This window comes from Bos mutus, chromosome 27 (assembly GCF_027580195.1).
Source record: "Bos mutus isolate GX-2022 chromosome 27, NWIPB_WYAK_1.1, whole genome shotgun sequence".
NCBI lineage: Eukaryota > Metazoa > Chordata > Mammalia > Artiodactyla > Bovidae > Bos > Bos mutus.
This window is the reverse complement of record NC_091643.1, coordinates 35,129,549-35,148,839: the sequence shown is the minus strand read 5'-3', so window position 1 is coordinate 35,148,839 and position 19,291 is coordinate 35,129,549. Positions and strand designations below refer to the sequence as shown.

At 36.5% G+C, this 19,291-nt stretch overlaps 1 non-coding gene across 1 annotated transcript; it reads left to right on the top strand.

Annotated features, from left to right (window-relative positions):
- Positions 1 to 8,119: 8,119 nt before the first annotated feature.
- LOC138985998 (small nucleolar RNA SNORD22) lies at positions 8,120 to 8,242 on the top strand. Its single transcript, XR_011462949.1, has one exon. It is a non-coding gene; the product is annotated as a small nucleolar RNA SNORD22 (small nucleolar RNA).
- The last annotated feature ends 11,049 nt before the right edge of the window (positions 8,243 to 19,291 follow it).

The following is a 19,291-nucleotide window of genomic DNA, read 5'->3' as shown; positions in this document are numbered from 1 at the left end:
ACCGAACCAGCTCTCCAACAAATACTAAAGGATATTCTCTAGACAGGAAACACAAAAATGGTGTATAAATTCGAACCCAAAACAATAAAGTAAATGGCAATGGGATCATACTTATCAGTAATTACCTTAAATGTAAATGGGTTGAATGCCCCAACCAAAAGACAAAGACTGGCTGAATGGATACAAAAACAAGACCCCTACATATGTTGTCTACAAGAGACCCACCTCAAAACAGGGGACACATACAGACTGAAAATCAAGGGCTGGAAAAAGATTTTCCATGCAAATAGGGACCAAAAGAAAGCAGGAGTAGCAATACTCATATCAGATAAAATAGACTTTAAAACAAAGGCTGTGAAAAGAGACAAAGATGGTCAGTACATAATGATCAAAGGATCAACCCAAGAAGAAGATATAACAATTATAAATATATATGCACCCAACACGGGAGCACCGCAGTATGTAAGACAAATGCTAACAAGTATGAAAGGAGACATTAACAATAACACAATAATAGTGGGAGACTTTAATACCCCACTCACACCTATGGATAGATCAACTAAACAGAAAATTAACAAGGAAACACAAACTTTAAATGATACAATAGACCAGTTAGACCTAATTGATATCTATAGGACATTTCATCCCAAAACAATGAATTTCACCTTTTTCTCAAGCGCACATGGAACCTTCTCCAGGATAGATCACATCCTGGGCCATAAAGCTAGCCTTGGTAAATTCAAAAAAATAGAAATCATTCCAAGCATCTTTTCTGACCACAATGCAGTAAGATTAGATCTCAACTACAGGAGAAAAACTATTAAAAATTCCAACATATGGAGGCTGAACAACACACTGCTGAATAACCAACAAATCACAGAAGAAATCAAGAAAGAAATCAAAATTTGCATAGAAATGAATGAAAATGAAAACACAACAACCCAAAACCTGTGGGACATGGTAAAAGCAGTCCTAAGGGGAAAGTACATAGCAATACAGGCACACCTCAAGAAACAAGAAAAAAATAAAATAAATAACCTAACTCTACACCTAAAGCAACTAGAAAAGGAAGAAATGAAGAACCCCAGGGTTAGTAGAAGGAAAGAAATCTTAAATATTAGAGCAGAAATAAATGCAAAAGAAACAAAAGAGACCATAGCAAAAATCAACAAAACCAAAAGCTGGTTCTTTGAAAGGATAAATAAAATTGACAAACCATTAGCCAGACTCATCAAGAAACAAAGGGAGAAAAATCAAATCAATAAAATTAGAAATGAAAATGGAGAGATCACAACAGACAACACAGAAATACAAAGGATGATAAGAGACTACTATCAACAATTATATGCCAATAAAATGGACAACGTGGAAGAAATGGACAAATTCTTAGAAAAGTACAACTTTCCAAAACTTGACCAGGAAGAAATAGAAAATCTTAACAGACCTATCACAAGCACGGAAATTGAAACTGTAATCAAAAATCTTCCAGCAAACAAAAGCCCCAGTCCAGACGGCTTCACAGCTGAATTCTACCAAAAATTTAGAGAAGAGCTAACACCTATCCTGCTCAAACTCTTCCAGAAAATTGGAGAGGAAGGTAAACTTCCAAACTCATTCTGTGAGGCCACCATCACCCTAATACCAAAACCTGACAAAGATCCCACAAAAAAAGAAAACTACAGGCCAATATCACTGATGAACATAGATGCAAAAATCCTTAACAAAATTCTAGCAATCAGAATCCAACAACACATTAAAAAGATCATACACCATGACCAAGTGGGCTTTATCCCAGGGATGCAAGGATTCTTCAATATCTGCAAATCAATCAATGTAATACACCACATTAACAAATTGAAAAACAAAAACCATATGATTATCTCAATAGATGCAGAGAAAGCCTTTGAGAAAATTCAACACCCATTTATGATAAAAACTCTCCAGAAAGCAGGAATAGAAGGAACATACCTCAACATAATAAAAGCTATATATGACAAACCCACAGCTAACATTATCCTCAATGGTGAAAAATTGAAAGCATTTCCTCTAAAGTCAGGAACAAGACAAGGGTGCCCACTTTCACCATTACTATTCAACATAGTTTTGGAAGTTTTGGCCACAGCAATCAGAGCAGAAAAAGAAATAAAAGGAATCCAAATTGGAAAAGAAGAAGTAAAACTCTCACTATTTGCAGATGGCATGATCCTCTACATAGAAAACCCTAAAGACTCCACCAAAAAATTACTAGAACTAATCAATGACTATAGTAAAGTTGCAGGATATAAAATCAACACACAGAAATCCCTTGCATTCCTATACACTAATCATGAGAAAACAGAAAGAGAAATTAAGGAAACAATTCCATTCACCATTGCAACTGAAAGAATAAAATACTTAGGAATATATCTACCTAAAGAAACTAAAGACCTATATAGAAAAACTATAAAACACTGGTGAAAGAAATCAAAGAGGACACGAATAGATGGAGAAATATACCATGTTCATGGATTGGAAGAATCAATATAGTGAAAATGAGTATACTACCCAAAGGAATTTATAGATTCAATGCAATCCCTATCAAGCTACCAACAGTATTCTTCACAGAGCTAGAACAAATAATTTCACAATTTGTATGGAAATACAAAAAACCTCGAATAGCCAAAGTGATCTTGAGAAAGAAGAATGGAACTGGAGGAATCAACCTACCTGACTTCAGGCTCTACTACAAAGCCACAGTTATCAAGACAGTATGGTACTGGCACAAAGACAGAAATATTGATCAATGGAACAAAATAGAAAGCCCAGAGATAAATCCACACACATATGGACACCTTATCTTTGACAAAGGAGGCAAGAATATACAATGGATTAAAGACCATCTCTTTAACAAGTAGTGCTGGGAGATCTGGTCAACCACTTGTAAAAGAATGAAACTAGAATACTTTCTAACACCATACACAAAAATAAACTCAAAATGGATTAAAGATCTCAACGTAAGACCAGAAACTATAAAAGTCCTAGAGAAGAACATAGGCAAAACACTCTCTGACATACATCACAGCAGGATCCTCTATGACCCACCTTCCAGAATATTGGAAATAAAAGCAAAAATAAACAAATGGGACCTAATTAACCTTAAAAGCTTCTGCACATCAAAGGAAAATATTAGCAAGGTGAAAAGACAGCCTTCAGAATGGGAGAAAATAATAGCAAATGAAGCAACTGACAAACAACTAATCTCAAAAATATACAAGCAACTCCTACAGCTCAACTCCAGAAAAATAAATGACCCAATCAAAAAATGGGCCGAAGAACTAAACAGACATTTCTCCAAAGAAGACATACAGAGGGCTAACAAACACATGAAAAGATGCTCAACATCACTCATTATCAGAGAAATGCAAATCAAAACCACTATGAGGTACCATTTCACACCAGTCAGAATGTCTGCAATCCAAAAGTCTACAAATAATAAATGCTGGAGAGGGTGTGGAGAAAAGGGAACTCTCTTACACTGTTGGTGGGAATGCAAACTAGTACAGCCACTATGGAGAACAGTGTGGAGATTCCTTAAAAAACTGGAAATAGAACTGCCTTATGATCCAGCAATCCCACTGCTGGGCATACACACTGAGGAAACCAGAAGGGAAAGAGACACGTCTACCCCAATGTTCATTGCAGCACTGTTTATAATAGCCAGGACATGGAAGCAACCTAGATGTCCATCAGCAGATGAATGGATAAGAAAGCAGTGGTACATATACACAATGGAGTATTACTCAGCCATTAAAAAGAATACATTTGACTCAGTTCTAATGAGGTGGATGAAACTGGAGCCTATTATACAGAGTGAAGTAAGCCAGAAAGAAAAACACCAATACAGTATACTAACGCATATACATGGAATTTAGAAAGATGGTAACAATAACCCTGTGTACGAGACAGCAAAAGAGACACTGATGTATAGAACAGTCTTATGGACTCTATGGCAGAGGGAGAGGGTGGGAAGATTTGGGAGAATGGCATTGAAACATGTAAAATATCATGTATGAAACGAGATGCCAGTCCAGGTTCGATGCACGATAATGGATGCTTGGGACTAGTGCACTGGGACGACCCAGAGGGAGGGTATGGGGAGGGAGGAGGGAGGAGGGTTCAGGATGGGGAACACATGTATACCTGTGGTGGACTCATTTTGATATTTGGCAAAACTAATACAATTATGTAAAGTTTAAAAATAAAATAAAATTTAAAAAAAAAGAAAAGAAAAGGCAGAGGAACCAGAGATCAAATTACCAACATTCACTGGATGATGGAAAAAGCAAGAGAGTTCCAGAAAAACATCTATTTCTGCTTTATTGACTATGCCAAAGTCTTTGACTGTGTGGAATACAATAAACTGTAGAAAATTCTGAAAGAGATGGGAATACCAGACCACCTGATCTGCCTCTTGAGAAATCTGTATACAGGTCAGGAAGCAACAGTTAGAACTGGACATGGAACAACAGACTGGTTCCAAATAGGAAAAGGAGTACGTCAAGGCTGTATATGTCACCCTGTTTATTTAACTTCTATGCAGAGTACATCATGAGAATTGCTGGACTGGAAGAAACACAAGCTGGAATCAATATTGCCAGGAGAAATATCAATAACCTCAGATATGCAGATAACACCACCCTTATGGCAGAAAGTGAAGAGGAACTAAAAAGCCTCTTGATGAAAGTGAAAGCAGAGAGTGAAAAAGTTGGCTTAAAGCTCAACATTCAGAAAACGAAGATCATGGCATCTGTCCCATCACTTCATGGGAAATAGATGGGGAAACAGTGGAAACAGTGTCAGACTTTATTTTTCTGGGCTCCAAAATCACTGCAGATTGTGACTGCAGCAATGAAATTAAAAGACACTTACTCCTTGGAAATAAAGCTATGACCAACCTAGATAGCATATTCAAAAGCAGAGACATTACTTTGCCAACAAAGGTTCGTCTAGTCAAGGCCATGGTTTTTCCTGTGGTCATGTATGAATGTGAGAGTTGGACTGTGAAGAAGGCTGAGCACCGAAGAATTGATGCTTTTGAACTGTGGTGTTGGAGAAGACTCTTGAGAGTCCCTTGGACTGCAAGGAGATCCAACCAGTCCATTCTAAAGAAGATCAGCCCTGGGATTTCTTTGGAAGGAATGATGCTAAAGCTGAAACTCCAGTACTTTGGCCACCTCATGCGAAGAGTTGACTCATTGGAAAAGACTCTGATGCTGGGAGGGATAGGGGGCAGGAGGAGAAGGGGACGACAGAGGATGAGATGGCTGGATGGCATCACTGACTTGATGGACGTGAGTCTGAGTGAACTCCGGGAGTTTTTGATGGACTGGGAGACCTGGCGTGCTGCGATTCATGGGGTCGCAAAGAGTCGGACACGACTGAGCGACTGATCTGATCTGATCTGATCACCCTTTTCTTTTGGCTCTCTACTATTATTTAATAGAAACTGCTTCTATTTGCATATTTTTGTTAAGAAACCAGGCCGATATTATTATGCTTTTCTAGTTTCTTTTATAAGGGCATTGCAAAGTTTGTGTTCTTTTGACTCTATACATTACCAGCATTTGGCACATATATAAAGTGGCTGACAGCCTTTAAAATTGCAAAGCCAGCTACTTCCTCCTTAGAACAAAATCTCAATATCATTCGGATGGGACTACACCTTATGTGGGGCTTTCCAGATGACTTAGTACTAAAGAATCTGCCTACCAACGCAAGAGATATGGGTTCAATTCCTGGGTATGGAAGATCTCCTCAAAAAGGAAATGGCAACCCACTCCAGTATTCTTGCCTGGAGAATTCCATGAGCAGAGAAGCCTAGAGGCTAAGGTCCATGGGGTTGCAAAAAGAGTCAGACACAACTTAGCAACTAAACAACACACCTTATTTTAAATCTGACACTTAACAGATTTCTATATAACACAAGTGCTCTGGTGGAATTTCTATATTTTCCTGCTCCATCAGGTTGTCTTATTTAACTAGGGAATTAGAATTTTTCTTTCAATATATTATACATTAATGTTAAAAACTGCACATACAGCACAAATACTCATTTTTCAACTATGTTTCTTCTATACCGTTCCCCTGCTTGAATGTTAGGCATTGTAAATAAAGTAACAATATTTCTTTTTATTTATTGATTTATTTTTTTAACCTACAATCAAGACTTTATTCACACAGAATCATATAGGGATCACAGTAGCAATTTTTTTTGTCAATAAAGTGAGTTTCTCTAAAAAAATAAGTTTCTAGAAAATAAGTTTTCTAAAAAATAATCTATAGGCTTTGCTTATATCTTCAGAAAGGCACCAGGGTGCAGTAAACAACACAAAATTTAGAATCAAGAAGTCTTTGATTTGATTCTGGAGTCTTAGAGATTTGACTTGATTCTGAATATACTTGCCATATGAATTTGGGTCAATATCTAGCCTTGTTGATCTTCAATTTATTCATTGTTGTCATTGAACTGTGAAGTTCTATACTAGAAAATCATGTAAGTAATTAGCAGAGTACTTAACAATGAATTAATCTTAGCTATTATTAGCTGACACTCTTTATGCAATCTTGTACATTTTTATATAGATTTTAATGGAACATTTGAAGAACACGATATACACATTTAGTGGTTCACTGTTTTAAGAGAGAAGTTAGGAGGCATGCATTTGGCATGCTATAATTTATTTGAGTAAATGACTTTAGCTTTTTCCTTAAAGTAGGGAGTAAATAAACGTACTTTTAACAATCTTAGATGAGCACTGACTCATAAACAAGTATTTAAAATGAAATTATGATTAAGCTTTAATACTGAATTAACAGGAGGAAATAAATATGGGGAATCCAGAAAATATAAATATATATCATACTTCACACTTCAATATTTTGAATCATGAGTGTGTATGTGTGTGTGAGGTTGTGTATGTTGTTATAATTATGTAGGTGAGAAACACATCTAGTCTGTTGAGTTGGGGAAAGCTGAGAAAGAGTTGTAAAAGTGTTTAGGTTCTTGAAAATGAAGAATATTGAGAGGCATTAATTAAAATATGCATTATTTATCAAGAGAAAAACAACAGTAAATACTCAACTCAAATATAGCTCAACATGCTTCAAGGTTTCCTAGGTACATTTAATGTGAAGATAAAGATGTGAAATCATGTTCTGTACACATTATATTTGTAGAGATTTTATTTTTGCAATTTAGCAAATCAGTTGTGATTACTATAGGCTTCTGTTATATTTGCCGGAGTTGACATAAACTGGATTGGAATGGAATTAGTTTCTTCCAAGGCTTATGACTGAAATCCCTGTAGCTATCATCAGATATTATACTGTGCTGTTTCAGATTGTTAATGAAAAAGCCATGTGGGTTCCATCAGTGACAAATGTAAATTATGGTAGCAATTCAATTAAATTATTTTTTACTGAATATTAACTCTTTCTTAGAATGACATCAATGTGCATATACATATATACCCTTGTGAATAGTAATAAAGACTGCCTTACATTTTAAGTGTTAATCACCTCCAACTCTTTGAGATCCCATGGACTATAGCCCTCCAGGTTCCTCTGTCCATGGGATTCTCCAGACAAGAATACTGGAGTGGGTTACCATTTCCTTCTCCAGGGGATCTTACCAATCCAGGGATCAAAACCGGGTCTACTGCATTGTAGGCAGATTCTTTGCCATCAAGCCACCGGGAAGCTTATATCTAAGTATTAAGAATATATTTTAGGGTTTCCCTGGTGGCTCAGTGGTAAAGAATCTGCCTGCCAATGCAGGAGATATAGGTTCGATTCCTGATCCAGGAAGATCACACGTGCTGCGGAGAAACTGAGCTCCTGTGCCACAATCCCTGAGCCTGTGCTCTAAAGGATGGGAACTGCCATTACTGAGGCCAAGCACCACAACTCCTGAAGCCTGGGCGCCCTGGAGCCTGTGCTCTGCAAAAGAGTAGCCACCACGGTGAGCAGCCCACGCCCTGCAACTAGAGAGTAGCCCCTACTGTCTGCAACTAGAGAAAAGCCCATGCAGTAACGAAGATCAAGCACAGCCAAAAGTAAATAAATAAATAACATACTGTAAACCCAGTGAAAAAGCAGTCACACATTCTACCTCCTGTTCTAGTCCCACAGCCTATAAAGGTGAACCAGCTGGAGCTGGCTGGGGGAGGACGCAAGTTTGTTTCAGAGGGACTGTCTGAGAGATGACAAGGGTCTCCAAACACAGGGAAGGAAGAGATATCACTTTGTGAAAAATCAATTCTACACTTTTTTCCAGGCCTGGAGAAAGTACAAGGTACATATAATGGAAGTCAACTCTCAGAGGATATCAAAAAGGGAGTTTACAAGTCATTACTTGTAAAACCTGCATGTTCAAATTAGCACACAATCATTTCAGCTTTTCAAAATATAGTCTTATTTTAACTTTCAAATAAAGGAAACAGATCAAATAAGTTTTTGGATGTTTGAACCTATCTATACCTTGTGAAAATTAGTGCCAAATACTCACTGGCTTTGTCATACACAATAAATGAAATTTTGAAATATTTTTCACATTTGCTTTAAAAGATACTAATCAAGAGTTGGTTGTTAATTGAGTATCTTCATGTCTCATAATGAAATTAATAACACAAATTGTTCTAAAAATGATTATAAAAACCACTCTACTGATGTAAATTGTATAGAGGAGAATAGCTTCAGGTTAGAAGAAGAATGATTTGTGAGTAATACTGTGAGGAAAACAAAGCAATAATAACATCCTAGAAGGAAAATTTACAGGCACACGGGGGACCCTGTGGCAAAGAAGGAGCCAAACCAGTGTGGGTCTTAAAGGTGTTTCTCCATGGGGATTATTGATGACAATAACTGTTACATATTGATTTCTGACATATCTAGCCCTTGAGTCCTACAGTCCAGAAAAGAAACGGTTTACACTATAATTGTCATGATGACAAATATAAATTGAAAAACAGATTCTTAACAGCTTCTGGGCAGAAATTCCTTTTTACATGGTGATCGTGAGTGTGCATTTCTCTGTAACTTCAACTGTCACACAGGGCCAAAGGAAGGAAATAAAAAATCTCCATAGAATGCATAGTGTGGACAGACATCAATGAGGTTACTTCACATCCAGCAATTTTGTTAGTACCCTATCTGAGAAAGAAAGTTTGTTTCCAAAATGCTAATTCCACAACCCAGCTTTGGGCAGGAAATCAAACACAACTAGCCAAAAGAGCTGTGACTCAGAGAAAATCTCTGGAGAAGGCATGCATCACTAATCATGCCTCAACATCCTGTTAATCAGTCAAAAATTGTGTCCCAAATATTCAATTCATAGGAGATCCCTTCATAAGAAACATAAGAATTAAGTCACTAAGCTCCAAAATTGACATTAATACCACTAGTGTCGATATTAAATATATTGGAATGAAATCAAACATTTAACCCAATAAACAAATTGTGACTCCTTCACCATCCCACTGGGGCCCAGTAATGATTCAGAGCACATAATGACTTCAACCAAAGTTTGGGTGAGTTTGTTTTTCAGTTGCTTTTTTTTTTTTCCTTAAGTTTTTATTACTATTATGGCAAAAAAAAAGTAAACTCTTAAGTTCTTCTGTTGTTTATAAAAAAGTCAAACTTAAAGCATAAGTTAGAAGAGGCTGTATATATAAAAAGACCTCCAAATGGTCTGATGTGACAATTTTTAAGTGCGATTTGAGGCAAATACCTCGAATCATTATAAAAGTTCTAAATCTAAAGACTTTGTTCAGAAAAAAGACTAATAGAAATTATGTCAGGGATAATTTCTGTAATCATATTCTGGTGCTCTCAGTTAAGTAGCAATCTGAACAATGCTCTCTCAGAGTGCTGATTGACCATAGCCATTACAGGATAAGGAAGGGAAATATAACCAAGAAGAGTTTTCATTTCAAAATATTTTTTAGAGGTCTATAAGCTTTAGTAAGAATTTTAGTATGAAATACCTGTAAATGTAACTGTAAAATGTAAATGTAAAAATGTAATACCTGTCAATGTAAAAATAATCTATAAATGTAAAAATCTAGTGAAAATGCATTGATTCTGGAAGAAGCATGTATCGGGCACATATGAGTTATCTTTTTTTCAAAGGTTTGCTCTCTGTCTATGTTAATGATCAATATTATCCAAGATGCTCACATTCTCATGTCTTTACTTATTCTTAAAATGTATTTAAATACACTTATAAAATCATAAAGAGTTGGCTTCTTCTTTTATAAAAATAAATGAGTAAAGTGGCTCTTTTCAAAATTTTATTCTTTTATTAAGCACCACCAATGTGGTTTGTAGGAAAACAGTAAGATCTGAAAGAGGCCAAAAAAAAATGCAAAATCAAAGAAAACTTCAAAAAACATGACATGTTCAAGAAATACAGATAGTACAATAGACTGGAATTTTGTAGTGCAGCAGAAAGCTTGAAAGTGGTATATCTATGCAAATTCTAGGGTAAACACTAAGATGAGACATGGCATGATCAGAATGACATTTAATAATAGTGATTTCAATGGGAATGTGTGATGAAACATGATTGACAAAAGGGATTAACATCCAAGCCCTTTGATGTGAAATTCCTGATGGTTTCTCATATACCTATGGCTGATTCACGTTGATGTTTGGCAGAAACCAACAAAATTCTGTAAAGCAATTATCCTTCAATTAAAAAAAGTAAATTAAAAAAAATGTAACTAGAATATTCAAGAGTCTCCCAAGCATTTGTTGTCTGTTAACGAATTTTCAGTGTTTACTTACAGGAGGTTTGTTTTCCCAAAGCACAAAGAGATTTCTTTTGGTTCTGAAGGATGAGAAGATAAAACATGTATCCACACATAGCCTGACTAAATCTAAGCCACAACCTTGACCATATACATTTAAAATGGGTACCACATAAATTAATATGTAGATAGGACTATATGTAGAGGGCACTTCTTCTTGTTCAGTCACTAAGTCGCGTCCCACTCTTTGAGACCCCATGAATTGCAGCATGCCAGACTTCTCCATCCATCACTATCTCCCTGAGTTTGCTCAAGTTCACGTCCATTGAGTCAGTGATACCATCGAACCAAAACATCCTCTGTCATCCCCTTCTCCTCTGGCCCTCAATTTTTCCCAGCATCAAGGTCTTTTCCAATGCTTCAGCACTTTGAGTCAGGTGGCCAAAGTAATGGAGCTTCAGCTTCAGCTTCAGCTTCAGCATCAGTCCTTCCAATATATATATTCAGGGTTAATTTCCCTAAGGATTGACTGGTCTGATCTTGCTGTCCAAGAGACTTTCGAGTCTTCTCCAACACCACAGATTGAAAGCTCAAGTCTTCCATGCTCAGCCTTTTTTATGGTCCAACTTTCACATCCATTAGAGGCCACTAATTTTCCCATAATGATGCAATATGTAGAACAGAATAAGGGCCCCTGAAAGATATTAATTTCTTAATCCCAGCAATTTGTAAATATGCTATTTTATGTGGCAAGTGGGAATTAAGTTTGCAGATGGAATAAATTTGCCAATAATGAATTAGAAACAGAATTTACTCTGCATCATCTGAGCAGACCCAATGTAATCAGAAGGTCCCTTTATATGTGGAAGAGGGAGAAGGAAGAGTTAGCTTCAGAGTACTGTGCTATGAGAAAGACTGGCCATTGCTCCCTTTGAAGATAGAAAGGAGATATGAGGCAAGGAAAGAGGGTAGCCTCTAGAATCTGGAAAAGGCAAAGAAATAGATGCTTCTGTAGAGCCTCCATAGGAAATGCAGTCCTGCTGGCGTGTTGATTTGGGCCCAGGAATACCCATTTTGCATTGCCGACCTCTCTAAATGTAAGACGATGACACTGTGTTATGCTGAGCTGCCATGTTAAACGGTACAGCAGCCACGGAAAATTAATAAGAATGCTTTGACTTATCTACTTGCACTAAGCACATTTGTACCCTTGTGCTAAGGCTCGAAAGACCCAACAGATATCGCATAGGAGAATTTTTTGTTTGGTTTATTCTCATTTCTCCCTTGACCTATCCTCCTATAATAACCTCTCCCTCTACAAACATAGAAAAGCCAAAAACTACAGTTTCTATAACTGAACGGCTATGTATTTATGACATATGAGTATTTGCGATGTTGTTAAAAAAAATGACAGAGAACAGTATGTATAGAATTCGACTGCTATAATGAGTATGTCAGGATATTATTTATATATAATTAGCCCAATAAAATATTTTAAAAAATATTTATATTTACTCTGAAAGTTTTTTCATCATTGCCACCAGAACCCAGCTGACTCATAAACCTACAGAGGTGTGGAAGAAGAAACATTTTCCCCTTCCATACTTGGGGTCATATATGTGACTGCAGCACATATAAGCATACACACTGAACTGGTCTGCAATGTCCTTGTGCCCTTGAGGCAAATTCCTGCCGTGGTGTGAACTTGACCTGATTTGTACTGACATCCAGGGCTCTGCCTAGAAAAATGCCTCCTGCAGAGAGGTGCCTTCAGGTCACTCTTGTTTGGGATAGAACATTAGATTCCACATACACAGTTATATCTTTGTAACCTTTAGATACTTTTGTTTTAGGAAGAAAAACATTTTCAATTTCTATCATTACAACATTTTTTAACTTCAAAAATAAATTCTCCATCCTAACAAACCCAGACACAGTAAAACAATGACACTATCATATTATTAAAAAGAGACAGACTACATGGAATTACAATAAAAACCTGAAATATTCTTCTCATTAGATTCAGAGAGCCAGCTCTGGGACTTGTCAGGTGTGATACTTGATGACAATAAGTGCAGTTAATCTTGCATAAAATTTTGCCTAATCCTATAATACAGAAAAGTTTTTTTTTATCAGCTAATAGGTTATTTTGAAGTGAAAAGAAGGTATTTATCAACTAGGTCAAGAGGAGTAACAAAATTGGAAATAAAAAATCAAAGACAAAGAATGTATACAGAATGAAGTCAGTAGATTTTCAGCAACATTGCAACCCATGTGAAGGCAAATAAGTTTTACTTTGTTTCATTTTTAACCAACGTCCACCTAATAATATTTTTCTAATGTCAAAGTAGCAAATAATTTGCTGTTTTATATGCATAAATGGAAGTGGACAACATAAAATGAGAGGGTTGAATGGGATCACTGACTCAACGGATAGGTTTGAGCAAACCCTGGGAGGTAGTAAAGGACAGGGAAGCCTGGCAAGCTGCGGTCCTTGGGGTCGCAAAGTGCTGGACACGACTTAAGGACTGAACAACAGCAGCAAATGCATAAATATATACATGTACGTACATGCCTACTGCAAGCTTAAATGCTCTATCAGAACTATTATTTGTGTAATTTTAGGTCTGATATTAAATTGTAAATGGAGAATGTTGCTACTATATGCCATAATTTAAGGTTGTCTTTAAGAGTAAAACTAAAAATAAATAAGAATAAAAAAAGAGTAGCATTAATAGCTACCTCCCTTTTAAAATAACAGAACAGAGGCCTTCAGGTATGATGCAAGCCTGACAAACTATTTTAGATTTGCAACACTGATATCACCAAGTTAGCACCTTTTAAATAAATAATAGACACTTGTCACTTGAAACATTCATTATTAATGGGAATTTTTATTGACATCAAGAATAATTTAACTATGGAAGTTTACTTTATGTATATATATAATAGTGCACTAACCAGTCCATTCTGAAGATCAGCCCTGGGATTTCTTTGGAGGGAATGATGCTGAGGCTGAAACTCTAGTACTTTGGCCACCTCATGCGAAGAGTTGACTCATTGGAAAGACTGTGATTCTGGGAGGGATTGGGGGCAGGAGGAGAAGGGACGACAGAGGATGAGATGGCTGGATGGCATCACTGACTCGATGGACGTGAGTCTGAGTGAACTCCGGGAGTTGGTGATGGACAGGGAGGCCTGGCGTGCTGCGACTCGTGGGGTCACAAAGAGTCGGACACGACTGAGTGACTGAACTGAACTGAACCACAAGTTATAGCTTAATGCATTTTCAGTTTATGCACTCATATAACACTACATAGGTATATAAATTAGGAAATATTTTACATTGTATTTTAAAGCATCAATGGAGTTTTCATTTTCTAAAAGAGAAGAAGATCAAATCTAAAAAAATGTTTAAAAAATAACTTTGCAAACTTGCATAATTTAGAAAGAAAATTTATGTTGAATATCATGAAAATAAACCAAAGAGTCAGAGAAATCAGCAAACATATGCTCCAAGCAAGATCAGACCCACAAATCTCATTTATTTTTTGATAGTTGTTAGACTAGACATCAGGGAGTTGTTGATGGGAAACAACAGTGGATCTACCATATTGAATTTGAAGGAATCAACATGAGTTTACAACATGCAATACTTGTGCAAATAGTCAGAGAAAGAGGATTCAAAAAAAGATTCCACATTGCTGGAATTATTTGTGTTAGAGACAATTTTAAGGTTGGCTTGTTCTTTCATGCCTGACAATGTTTAGAAACCAGAATTCTAACATTTTCAGAATTATTTTTGTTCTTTGTAAAGCACCTAAAAATAACCACTGAGAAGTGGAGCTTATCTTTAGAAATTTGAAGTAAAGCTGTGAATCATATTAATACTTAAAAAAATTAAAGCAGCTTCACATTAATTAACATCAAGTGAATTTGGAAAGCAGCCAAAAGAAACACAATACACACACAAACAAAAAATACTTTGTGTTTTTTTCTAAAATAAGTGATTGTCTTTTAGCATGAATTCAAAGTACCTCATCATTTAACTCTCAAATCTTACCCTCAAATGTCATGCACTCAAGGCAAGACCTTTGAAATGTTTATATATATGAGAATATGTTTATATCTATATGAGAATATATTTATCCTATTCTCTTACAATACAGGGACAAATGAATCACTTCAGGGGTATTCACCATACAGTTCTCTGGGCCCTACATTCAGAGATCTTGATTTGGAAAATCTGTGACAGAAACTGAATTCTGAAATTGTAAAATATACTACTCAGGTGATTCTGTTGAAAGTAATTCAGTTCGTAGCAACTAGTAGGACTGACTCAGAAATATAAGTACTTCCATTTATGATATTGCCTATAGATATATTTCACAATATTTAGTGATTTATCTAATAGTTTTGATTGCATTATTGCTCAGAGCCATCCCAAATGCATGTGAAGACACAAGTCAAGAAAGTTGCATTAATTCTTCAAACATATAATACGGTTGGTTAAAACATTATTAGTTTAGCTAAATGTTCTATACCTCTACTTTGCAACGAGATAGATACTGAGATTATCTGAATTTACTGAATTACTATAAAATAATTTTATTTTCCCATAAAAACATAAATTAGAGCTAAAGTTCAACATTTTCTTAATCAGAGCCTGTTTTGACAAGGCAGAATGATGAATAAAACTGTATGTACCATATTACCATCTATAAAGAGGGTGGTATAATAATATCAGTGTACAATGTGTGTGTGGTGTATGTATGTGTGCATGTGTGTGTGTGTGTGTGTGTGTGTGTCCAGGCGTGGTCTACCTTAGTTAGGTTACAAAAAGCTTCTCTGAAGAGATAATACTGAATTAACAACAAAGTGAGCTAAAGAAGAAAAGTGGCCAGAAGTTTCCATTTAGTAAAATATTAGGTTCTGTTATATAGCATTACACTTAGAGATGTTTTCCTTTTGCAAAGAAACAGGGAAAAGAAAATTAATACGGAATGTCAATTCTGCATCAAGCAGTCTTTTATCTTGTTTCCCATATATTGCATTTTTTAAATTGTCTTTTTAATTAATTAATTTATTTTTAATTGAAGGATAATTGCTTTACAGATTGTTGTTGTTTTCTGTCAAACCTTAAATATGAATCAGCCATAGATATACATATATCCCCTCCCTTTTGAACCCCCCTCCCATCTCCCTCCCCATCTCACCCCTCTAGATTGATACAGAGCCTCTGTTTGAGTTTCTTGAGCCATACAGCAAATGGAAGAGAGGGTGAGATGTATGGAAAGAGTAACATGGAAATTCACATTACCATAAGTAAAACAGATAGCCAATGGGAATTTGCTGTATTTGCCATATATTGTATTATTAGATTACCACCCAATATTGCCATTTCTACCAAACTCTGAAAAATATAATTTACAATGAGTTTTAAAGCCCAATAAACATAATAAACAGATAAAACATATAGCATGTTAAGAGTCATGTAAGTTCAATGAGAAAAAAACAAAATGGAACAGAAGTTAACAGGGAGATTCAGTGATGGGGTGATGGGTGGGAGGCAATCTGCAGCATTAAAGAAGGTGGAGAGACAGATTTTTTTGAGGAAGTGAGACTTGAGTGAAGACCAGAAGGAGGTAGAAGTAGCCAAGTGTATGTTAAGGAGGAGAACTTTTCTGACAGAGGAGGGAAAATCTATAAGAAAGGCAGTGATATCAAATATAACTGCAGGTTGAAGGGACACCGAGGAAGTCAAGATGGTAACAGGGCAGAGAGTTAGTGGGGTGTGCAGGGACTGGCCCCGAAGCCAATTAAGGCTGTTTGACTTTTACTCTGAACAAAGGGCGAGGTGTTAAAAGAGTGGGAGCACAGAAGTTTCTGGATCGGGGCTGCCTTTGACAAGGATCCCCACAACTCTGTTGAGTCACATGAGGATACACAGACACTAAATCTCCCTCTCAGATTCTCCTGCTGGTTCCTTCTCTTCTTCCGGATTTCTTAATATTGAAATGTCCTGGGCTCAAACTTTGCTCTTCCCTTCTCCGTCTACACTCACCCCCTTAATGCCTTTATCCTAAGCAGTGGCATAAAATATCATCTATATTTTGCCAAGTCCCAAATTCATATTTCCACCTGGTACCTCTCCTCACATTCCAATCACATGTACCCAAATGCTGCCTGAAAATCACTACTCTGATTCTTAATAACAGGTCTAATTGGGGCCTTCCCATCTTTCTCTTAAAATCTATTAGTTTTGTTGCCTTTTTTCTTTTAATTGGTCATTATTATCTTTCTGTCATTGCCAGGTCATGAGAGTTGACTTGAGAGTGTGGGGGTACTCTTTGTTCTTAATATGAACAGGTAAAGAATTGTATTTAGAGGATTCAAGGATAGTGGGAAGATATGGATGTTGGAGGTACATGGGTGGGACGATTCTTCACTCTCATGACTGAACAGGCTTCCTCGTAAGCTTTTCCCACCACTACCTCCAGGCTTGTGCAAACATTAAACAGGAAAGTTTCTAGTTGTTATTCTTCATGATCCCCAGATCCAAGAAAGCAGCACCTCTTTTGTTCTCGAGTAAGCATCCAGAAAACTCAAGGAAGACTTTTCCAAGGAAAACCAAATCTTGGGACACAGCCAAGATCAGGACAACTCTATTATTCATCTAGGGGACTTTACTGTCCTAAGACTAAAAACCAATCAGGGGAATGATGGTGGAGTAAAACACCAGACTATCTCACTGAAGTGTTGTGTCTTGGTTTATTCATAAACACAATAATCATTTGCCACGGAAGACTTATAGACTTCTAATGGAATGTGTTGTGCTGAACTCCAAATTTATAAAGCAAAACCAAATACCATGTTAACTTGAATAAATCTATTTACTCCATCTTCAAATCAGACAACCCATACTGAGATGGTATTAAATAGTCACTGCATTAAATTTTTTTTCATCTTGTCTTCTCATATGACATCAATGAAAACAAAGAATGACAAAGTCTTATAGTATTAAACTTTTGAGGATTTGAGGGTACAAGTCCACAAGATTTTAAGGTTTCTGAATTATATATTTCCAAAAGAGAGTGAAAACTATTATATCCAAGCTGTACAATCAACATAGATGCTAATCTTGAATATGAATTAAAGCAGTAACACTATAGGCATAAGTGATAAACTCTGAGAAGATCATATCATGTATCCCCAGTGGCTCTCATATATCATGACCAGTTAAATGTGTTTTGCTTTTTTCCCCCCTTTGGGCAAGTTATTTATACCACGGTCTTACAAACACAAAAACCAGAGTGTTGCTAATACAGTAAACAAGCAGCAAAGAAAGAGCACAGTCTATTTTACTACAATCCCCGAATGCCAGTAAAGTTTATTTCTCCTTTGACAGCTTGAAAATTGCAATTTGGAACTAAAAGCTTATCCCTGCAATAAAGATTGGCTAGTGAAGTTTTATGAAGAAATGAGAATTTTGGCTGCTGGTTGTATTTGAATGCTGTTGGAAAAGAGACTCTCACCAGAAAAGGTTGTGCCCTTGATGTGTTAAGCAGGCTGCCCACTTAACCCAAAGGTCTATTCAAACAGTTCAATCAAATTGTTAGCTGTCACAAAGCCATCCAAATACATTAGAGTAGTTCTGTTAACAGCTGAAAGACCTTGTGTAAGCACCAACTATATTTATTGAGACTAAAGCATGAGTCCCAATTGAGAAGCTGAAAATGGACCTCAGGTTAAAAAGGATAAGTTCTTAAATAGGTTTTTGATTGTACTGACTCCAAATATATGAACAGTGATCTTCTAAGACAGTAATTTTCAGTGTGAATCTGCAACATTAGCATTATCTTGAAAACTTGTTAGAAATGCAAATTCTTGAGTCCTAACCCCTGGAGGAGGTCATGCCAACCACTCCAATATTCTTGACTGGAGAATCCCCATAGACAGAGGAGCCTGGTGGGCTAAAGTCCATGGGGTCCCAAAGAGTCAGACACAACTGAAGCAACTTAGCATTCATACAGCAAGCCAACACTGAATCAGAAAACCCTGGAGGGCAAACCCAGAATAACTTCCAGATGATTCTGACTCCAGCTATAGCATGAAATCATTTCTCCAGGAGTCATTTTTGATGAGGCATTATGAATACTACATTTATTTTAACACTGAAAGCAAGTTGTTTTTTCTTATTGCCACATGGCATGCAGAATTTTGATCAGAGACTGAACCTGTGCCCCCTGCAATGAAAGCATGGAGTATTAACCATTGGACCACCAGGATGTACCTGAAGTACACCACCTGATGTACTTTTGAAAAGTAGTTTAATCATGACAGGATGATCTTCGATCCTTTCCAAGATAAACCATTCAACATCACAGTAATCCAAGTCTATGCCCCAACCACTGATGCAAAAGAAAATGAAATAAAACAGCTCTATAAAGATCTACGAGACCTTCTAGAACTAACACCCAAAACAGATGCCCTTTTCATCATAG